The sequence below is a fragment of the Microtus ochrogaster genome, chromosome 1, assembly GCF_000317375.1.
Source record: "Microtus ochrogaster isolate Prairie Vole_2 chromosome 1, MicOch1.0, whole genome shotgun sequence".
Lineage (NCBI taxonomy): Eukaryota > Metazoa > Chordata > Mammalia > Rodentia > Cricetidae > Microtus > Microtus ochrogaster.
In genome coordinates this window covers 32,023,864-32,031,236 of record NC_022009.1, presented here as the reverse complement: position 1 = coordinate 32,031,236, position 7,373 = coordinate 32,023,864, and the positions used below count along the sequence as shown (strand labels likewise).

At 36.4% G+C, this 7,373-nt stretch overlaps 1 protein-coding gene across 3 annotated transcripts in view; it reads right to left on the bottom strand.

Annotated features, from left to right (window-relative positions):
- Positions 1-7,373, bottom strand: part of Flrt2 (fibronectin leucine rich transmembrane protein 2) — a 91,582-nt gene that overhangs the window by 63,484 nt on the left and 20,725 nt on the right. Inside the window, exon 1 of one of the 3 annotated variants that reach the window (XM_026780554.1) lies at positions 5,505-5,526. The exons of the other annotated variants lie outside the window; for them this stretch is intronic. The gene's annotated coding sequence lies outside the window, so the exon portion shown is untranslated. Of the gene's footprint in view, positions 1-5,504; positions 5,527-7,373 lie in introns of those variants that run through there. 3 annotated transcript variants of the gene reach the window in all.

Sequence of the window (7,373 nt, the reverse complement as noted above, 5' to 3'; positions counted from 1 at the left end):
AAAGAAAAACAATAAAATCTGTCCTGAGAAGAATCATTTTGGGTTTTGGTATCATATATTATCTAGGCCTATGCATGATATCGTCATTAACATTACTCATATAATAATATAAAGTTAGGGAAAAGGACATTAAGGAAGATTTGGTCATCATTTTAATGCTCAGATAGGTACTGCAGAGGTATCACGAGATGCATAAAGCATCACCCTTGCTTTGCAATATTTTAAAACTAGCATTTCAGCTATCTCATTAAAAATGTTTTAAGAAAGAACACTGGAAATCCGTGATTTTTTTAAGCTTCCATATCAGCAGGAATATGTTTTATACTGGTGTTTGTAACAGCATTTAGTAGGCAAACTACAAGTGGTATAGAAGTTATGCCAAGAAAGCATCATTTATAACTACAAGTAAAAGCTAATACTTACCATGCAGAAACCATGTTCTGAAGTCATCTGAACGCTAACTGATGTAATCTTCTCCACTACCACATGAGACAGGCATCCCATTAACACCCACATGTTCTAAAAGGAACTTTAAGAGATTCAGAGACAAGAGGCTTGTCCAAAGTGACACCGTGCTTGCAAGAGATGTGAACTGAAACTAGGGAGTCTGATTCCTCAGCCTGCTTGACATTTTCTTCAGCTTAAGCGATCTCCCAGAGAATATTTAATATTGAGTATGTATGTGCCTTTCTCCCAAAAATATGCTCCAACCCTAAGCTAGATTCCATTTCAAATGAACATATTTTATGTTTCCCTTTTAATCAACAGCATTATTTGAATATGAAATTCAGGGGAATAAAACAAGGATATTTTGGGGAATAAGGGGGAACTTTGAAAGGAAAGTTTTTGTTTTTTTTTTTTTTTTTTTTTTTTTTTTTTTAGTGTTCGTTGCTAAAATCGTTGTGTAACAGACAATCCTATCCAAGCTGCTTTCCCAAGATCCCGGTGGCATTCTTTCTGCATCGTGGTTACTATAGACAGAATCCACAGATTGTCCCTAGGGCATGATGCCTTGTCATTTTAAATGTCCAGACAGCAGGAATTACTTCTGATGCTTTGATTTTCATTTTAAAAGAGTCATCTAAATATTCCATTTAGTTCTATGCAAATAGGTAACTCCACGGCCAAAGAAATGCATGCTTCCATTAAACAGATGCTCTTAGATGATGGCACGGTTTCAATCCACACCAGGGCACTCTTCAGCATATAACAGATACCCCAAACAAATGGTAGGTTCTATGCACTGGAGAAATGGCTTAGGGTGTAATGGAATTTCACACCAAACCTGAAAACTTCAGTTTGATCTTACAATTCCCCATAATGGAAAGAGAAAAATCAATTTCTCTAAGATCTCTTCTGATGTCTACATGTGCACCATGCCACATGCCAAGCACGTGTACACACACACACATATGCATACACACACAGTACAGTAAACAAATATTTTTAAATTCCAAAAGAATTTGAGATTTGCAAGATAAGATGATCTGCTAGTTTGATGGGATCCCCTAATTCTACTCACAGTGAACCAACATCTTATGGCTAGAAATCAGAAAACTAGATATCCTCTTGCCTGTGCATATTCATAGCCATGAATGCCACAGCATACATAGGTTGAGGTCTGAGAACAACTTCAAACACCCGCCCTCACCTTCCACTTTATTCTAGTTACTGTGGTTTGCTGTTCACCACTGTGTATGCCAAATTATCTTGACTGTGAGCTTCCAGATATTTCCCTGGAGGAAAAAGCAGTATGTGCTACTGAGTCTGACTTGTTACACAGATTCAAGGGATCCAGACTGCAGTCATGTTTGTGTGGTCAGTATTTGCCCCACAGAATTGTCTCCTCGTATCATGTATACTATTGTTGTTATTTTTTTTTTCCTTTTTGTGTTACTTTTACTTTTATTTCTTCTTCTCATTTTTTTTTCAAGACAGGGTTTCTCTGTAGCTTTTGGAGACTCTCCTGGAACTAGCTCTTGTAGACCATGCTGGTCTCGAACTCACAAAGATCTACCTGCCTCTGCCTTCCAAGTGCTGGGATTAAAGGCATCTGCCACCACTGCCTGGCTCTTCTTCTTATTTTTAAAAATGTTTCAAGATTTTTAGTTGCCTGTCTTCATTTTTCCCATTTCCTCACCTAATCAATTTTGTCATTTCACTGGCAAGACGCTGGACTAAAAGGCCCAAGGTTCAATTCTGAGCAACACAATCAATAGCAAACAGAACATCCTTTATTCTGTTCCTAAGTCAAGTATTCCTTCCTCCCTCTCTATTAGAAGAACTTTTACACATAGAGCAAAATACAGTTTCTTATTGTCTATTAAAGCTCTAAGGAACAAAACTGCACTTCCAAAGTGCTGTCTGTTCTCAGTCGATAGACACTATTAGAGGATACATTGTTTTTTTTTTTTATTTTCTGTTTCTTGTGTTTTGATTTTCATCTGCATCACATCATTTTGCAGAGCGTGACCTATATTCAAGGGGTGAGGGTATGTGGTCCAAGCACAAAGTAAAGGCTACTCCTAACCCTATAGGACAACAAACTACCACTTTCAGCCACAGAGACAAGAAACCATATAGTCAGAGGGTGGCCTTCATGCTGTATTGTTGCTCCACCAGGCTAAATTCATTAAAATTCAAAGAAAAAGCTCTTCTTTTTGACCTTACATTCAGAAAGCAATTACTAGAGGGATAAACATTGTTTGGACTAGGTTATAAGTTACACTAATATTCATAATGCTAATTGTTCAGATCAATGAATTAAACTATACAAATGATTCAAATGGAAATCGCATAGCTTAAAGAAGTAGCCTCTTTTTTATTTGATAAGTTGGATTCATAGTTATGCTTTCATGCAGCACTCAAATTCAACATATATATGTGTGTGTGTGTGTATATATATATATATATATATATATATATATATAGAGAGAGAGAGAGAGAGAGAGAGAGAGATACACTCTCTTTTTACCCTACAGATCATTTGCATATATATTATGGATTTCAGATTAGTGCTTTTATGGGATTTCTTGAGTTTGTGATGAATGATTCCCTGTTTCTTGTGCCGTCTCTTGGACTCTCTTCCTTTTGTTTATTTTGTCCAAATGTGATGTTAGTTTTTGTTCTATCACATTTTTATTATTATCCCATAGAAGTTTGTTTTCTAATGAAAGGCAGAAAGTGGGTGGATCTGGCTGAGAGGTACGGTGGGAAGGAACTTGGAGGAACAGAGAGAAATGGAATCATAGTCGTCAGAATGTATATGTGAGGAAAAAACTCTCTTTTCAATAAAATGACAAAAATAAAAAGTAAAAAGTAAAATGAGTGCACAACCACCTAAGACCTGAAAGTCATCTGTCATCCACTGGTACTTTTCAAAAACAAATGGAAACCATGGGCATTCTGAGCCATAATTCATAGATATACTACTATGATGCAAATGAAGCATATACTGGTAATTGTTAAAAAGGCCATCACAGCCATGACAATGGCTTGATTAATGTTCATCTTTAATAGTTTTATTTTTTTTTATAACTAGATTGCAGACAGTGTGGTGAATCACTCAGGAAGACCACTGAAGTAGCTTTAGAACTTTCTGGCATTTGGAACTTCAATAAATACTTGATGATGACTGTCTCTGGCAAGAAAAGATTTTTTTTTTTATTTTTGCTTAAGCATATATGGTGTCCTGCAGAGTATCATAAAACCTTCTACTAAGTAAAGCTCTTAAAAGAGAATAAAATAAGAAGTTTTCCCTTTCTTCTCTCCATGAATGAAAAGGGAGGCTTTGCTTTGTGTTTCTGATAAGATTTTCTTTCCAATTTAAACCCTCAAAAGCACACTTGACAAGTATCTACCCAACCCTGTACGTCAATGAACATAGAATCTATTGTGCTTCTTTGGGCAGAATTGCATTTTTAATACGCCTTGAAAATTCCCACTTAATTCTCTTTCTTTCACAGCCCTCACAAAGTCTCTATCATCCTCAAACATTAAAGTGGAGAATAAAAATAAAACAATTTACAATGACTTGTTGGAGGAAAGCTTCAATTTTTTACTCCTTACACTTATCCCTAAAATCTTTCCCTTCTCCTTTACATCCCCCCCAATTCCTGCCTTCCACAAATATTTGCTGAATCTCCAATTACTGTCAGGATCTAAGGATAAAATCATGGATTTCACATCTATAGTCCCCAGGTGTTTCGAGAACTGATGGTCTTCAATGTTACCAGTGATATCACAGCATCAGTTCCAAGAGACAGAGAGAACTCATGGGTCACAAGGGGAAGACAGTAAAAAAAAAAAAAAAAAAAAAAAAAAGTAAGCTTCCATTTCATTCTTTCGAAATATGTAATCAACTGCCCTACCTATAAGCAATGGTTAGGTACAACCTATATATCCTTTCAGAGATCTCCTAATCATAAACAAATATATAAGAATTTATACTCTCTTTAAAATTAAGTATAAAGAATGAGATCACTCTAATTTACATCATAGTGTCTCCTAGTAGCATTTCCTGGCAACCATTCGTATCCACATATATATGAAAGCCACCTCATTTCTTTTCAGCGGTGTACAAAATTCAATCATAAGAAAGTATTTTAATTTCTCTAAACACCGTATCACTAAAAGCCATTTAATTTTGCTTTCTCATACTGTTATTTTGTCATTAGTTGAGATAGGGTCTCCTGTAGCATTGTCTGGTCTATCTGGCCTAAGTAAGTGAGGACGACCTTGAACTCTTGACCTTTTGGTCTGGCCCTTCCAAATTAAAGGGATAATAAGTAGGTACCACCACATCTGACCCTTTGTATTGATTCTTTTATTGTTCTGTTGTATTTTTGAGACAGGTTCTCTGTAAACAGTTTGATCGTCCACTAGTAAATACCCTGTATTCATCACCGTATCTTGTCTTCACTCACATTTCTTGGCCCATCAAATTTTGGAGCTCTAATATTCATTGAATCCTTTGGCCTTCCTGAATATTGCAAAGGATAGTTGGGAGCACATTGCATAGCACACTGATACTCACACTCTCTTACCTGAATCAAAAAGATAAGAACCAGTATGCAAAAAAGCAGCTGTTCTTGACAGTTCTATCTGATTCACCTTATCTGTTTTGAATGAATATCTTTAATAAAAAAAAATTCCCATCATTGAAATTCAGTGAAGGATTCACATGCCAAACACTGCATGAAAAAAAGATCATTGCTCCTATAGTCTTCAGAACTCTATCCTAGTAATTAGACTGCAAATTTTCAGAGACTTAACACAATGGCAGACAATCAGATGGATGAGTGTCAAGTGTCATTAGGACAGCAGTTTAGGTGTCTTAGGATTTCAGAAATAGCTAAGTTCCTTCCAAAATACATAGGTGTCCCTCACAGCCTGCCATAATCCCACAGGTCTCCACAATGTACCTGTCTTCACCTGGAAGCCTCATGCTTCACAAAAGCATCAACACTATCACTTTCAAGTCCTCAGTGCCTAGAAAGACTTACTTTCCCTTTGAGGAGGCCTCTGAGACATGTTATGATTAGTCATGATGGATGGCCCAGTCCTTGGGGTGTTTCATTGAGCATGGTTTAGGCTCCTGGGTAAATAACACAAGAATATATCAGTACCAACGCTTTCTGAAACTATCAGAGATATTTGTCTAAATATATTTTCAGGAAAAGCTTGGTGGTTTTTATTCACTTCTCACCTGTACCAGGTACACTCTGGCAAAGGTTCCCTACTCAATTGCCATTTAATCCTCAGGCAACTCATTAAGACGTTTGTAATCAATGCTTCCCACACTGCCCACATATGAAAAATGAGGGTCACACATAGGTTAAGCATCCTGTCAACGACAAAACTGTGAAACAATGAAGGCAATTATAAATCCAGGATGACTAAGTGAGGGGCCAAATCTTCATCTGCCAAAGTTGGCAACCTAGACTGAAAATCAGAGATTAGTTCTAACATATAAACTGAAGCCCGAGATTAAGTCATTTCACGAAACACAAAGAGTTTTTTAGAAGCAGCATAAAAATTAGAAGGCAATATTATCTATAATAAATATTATTGGTCTGTTGAGAATCCCATATAACTTGAAGGGCTCTATTCACAGTATCAGTTGTTTACAAAATACCTATTGAAACAGATATAAATAGAAAGATAGGTAGATAGATAGATAGATAGATAGATAGATAGATAGATAGATAGATAGATAGATAATCACCTTCAGCATTCCCCAACAGGGGATCCACATGCAGGAGAAAGTAAAATGTTATAAGCCCAATGGACACTTTAGTCAAAGAAACACAAATTACAGGGAAAAAAAAAGGATTAGTCTCTCCTCCTAGTTTCTCATTGCATGGTTATATGGATATACTTTCTTTTTGGTAATAATTGGATTGAATCTTCAGTTATTCCTTAGGATCCCTTGTAATCTTAAGCAAAATAAAACTTTATAGACTTTGAGGACCAAAAATTTCACAGAAATACATTCAGTCTCTGCATGCAGGTCTTTTTCAGTAAATTTATAAAACAATTAGGATATAGTACTCAACAGTGAAGTAAACATAATACCAACAACAATATGCTATGTCCCTATACAGAGTGCTGTGCTCAGCCTATTTCACTTCATTTTTCTATGAACTGCAATAAAATGTTGTCACATTATAGGAATGGCTGAGATAAAACTAACAATATTCTCATGTTTTCAGGTCTACTTAATTCTAAAATGACGTGACACCTGTAATTCCATGCGCATAGAGTCATGCTTGCATTTGTCATGGGAAAACAGCCACTGCCTCTTCTGTCCTTTTCTTCTGAACAAGACACACAAGGATGACCTGGAGTCTCTATTGCTATCACAACAGCTTCCAAGAGATAACCACATGAAAGCAGGAGTTTCACCTTTTTGAAATTTTTCAACAAATTAACAGTTAATGCCTCTTGGAGAAGTATAAGGACCACTCTTCAAAAATGAAGGAATTGTTGTGTCTCTAACATACCTGGACCTTTCTTGAGTGTTCTCCTATTCCTCCACCACTCTTTTTCAAATCTCTGTGCTCAATCCTATTCCTCCTATTACTTCAACTATCATAAAGTGCTCCCATTCATCACCTTCCTTCCAATACAGTGCAGTGTTCTTAATTTCAAAGAGAAAAAAGAAATGGAATTTGAAGATTAGATTCCCTTCATCTTCCCATTAGGAGTTCTGATATAAAATTGTAGTCAGGGCTGTATCTGTTGTAATATGAGTGGCGGGCTACATTCCTGGCATCCGGCCGCCTGCACTGCTAGCTTTATACCCAAAATAATTACACGGAAACTGTATTCATTTAAACACTGCTTGGCCCATTAGTTCTAGCCTCTTATTG